General features: G+C 38.1%; 1 protein-coding gene across 3 annotated transcripts in view; it reads left to right on the top strand.

Annotated features, from left to right (window-relative positions):
• LOC107582510 (protein quaking-A-like) overlaps window positions 1–1,819 on the top strand; it is a 111,588-nt gene that overhangs the window by 67,767 nt on the left and 42,002 nt on the right. The window lies entirely within an intron of this gene.

Genomic DNA, 1,819 nt, shown 5'->3' with positions numbered 1-1,819 from the left:
ATTTGTTTTGTTAATAAAAGTTCTATGTTTTATATATACGCTAAAGTGAGTTTGACGTTGTATTTGGTTATTGCATTCAAGCAATTGACGCCAAACTGCCGCCAGTTCAAAACTGAAAGTAAAATGTGCACAGCACTTTTAAGCTATTTAAAAGCGAAGGAAAGCAAGGAAAAGAGGGAAAATTCAAACGAACAATTGCTTTACTCCGAATTGCCGCTATTTGAAAGTGAAAGTAAAATGGGCACACCGCTTTTACAAGCTATTTAAAAGCGAAGGAAAGTGAGGAAAAGAGGGAACGCCCCGCCCCTGCGGTGATACCGGTATTACCGGTGTTGTCACACGTCGATTAACCGGTGGGAAAATTTCCTCACCGTCACAACCCTAGTCCCTACCAGCCGTTTTTGTAGGCATTAAACTGCCAGAATTTTAAAAGATGATATCTCCGTTTGCATTGAACTTTCAGCTTCGTAACTTTGCAGATATTGTTTATGCTCAAACAGCAACATTACACACTAACTAACGTTAAAAAAGTGAAATCGCAATCAACCACCCCTTTAATAAAATTGCTTAGATATCGCTAGATCGCTGCATTATATTCCTCAGCAATGAGGCTTTAAAAACGCTGTTTAAGTAACTAAACTCACAGCTTTATTGTTTGTAGAGAGACCCGCAGACAGGTAACTCACACACACAACTGTTCGTTCAGGACAGGATTAAGCACTTACAAGACAACTGACACTGTCTTTACCCGGAGTCAGAAGTGATCTGATAGAGAGTGAAAAAGAGTAGATTTTATTTTATTATTTTTATTTGAAGCAGTGCTGTCGGAGAGGCGCTGTAAAGCTGGGAGGATTACGGAGGTAAATAAAGTGTGCTTTCAGACAAAGCCCCGGAGCACAGCATCAGGAACAAGGCCCACGATAAGACCCCTCCCATTTCTTATTTACATTACACACAGCCGACTTTTCTCCTTTCCGTGCCTTGGAGCACGATAAAAGAAAGAGAGAATTATGAAGGACATAAAAAATATGAAGAGCAGGAAGGAGGAAAAGCAAGAAAGAGGCTTTGCAGCGCTGCTTACCATTCTGTTTGGTAAACATGAGCTTGATAATGTTTTTGAGCTCTCGTTTTTCTATCCGACTTCCTGATTTGCTGTAGCTTATAAACGGTTGCCAGAGCAGGAAGAGTGATTTGCCGCCTGGTCAGATGAGGTGTTTACTTCAGTTGTTGATTTATTTTTTCGAATTTAATTTAAAAAAATGTCTTGACGTTTGCTTGTCAGAAGCTTCACTGGAGCTAATTGAATTATTAGTGTGGGAGAGAGAAGGGTTTTTTGTGTGTTTATTGCTTTTTTTAAATTGACTGCTGCAGAGCCAAAATATCCACTCAGCAAATGCAGCCTAACTGAATAAGAATTGTCACTGTTGTTCTCTTTTCACAAAAGGAGATAATATGCAGAATGACTTTTTTTGAAAGTCATTTACTTTTAAAGAATTAAAAGAATTAACTTTTATTGTATGGAACAGTTGCAGCTAAACTGATTGAATACTTTTATGTTCCAATTAAAATGATATAGTTTTTGAACGGCAAGGTGACACATTTATTTAGAATGAACTATTTGTTTCAATCTAAGTGTGACCCACTTCTTGGTGCCTTTAGCAGCATTGTGTGTGTGTATACACATCCTGTTTTCTATAAAAGATGCTTTTCTGAATGCATTCTAATCAATTCTCTCTCTCTCTCTCTCTCTCTCTCTCTCTCTCTCTCTTTTTTTTTTTTTGTATTTTTTTGTGGAGATTTTTCTGTGCCCTGGTGGTCG

The sequence above is a fragment of the Sinocyclocheilus grahami genome, unplaced genomic scaffold (assembly GCF_001515645.1).
Source record: "Sinocyclocheilus grahami isolate Dianchi unplaced genomic scaffold, SAMN03320097.WGS_v1.1 scaffold4.1, whole genome shotgun sequence".
In the NCBI taxonomy this organism is placed as follows: domain Eukaryota; kingdom Metazoa; phylum Chordata; class Actinopteri; order Cypriniformes; family Cyprinidae; genus Sinocyclocheilus; species Sinocyclocheilus grahami.
The sequence above is the reverse complement of the archived record's forward strand: the minus strand, read 5'-3'. Positions and strand labels throughout refer to the sequence as shown.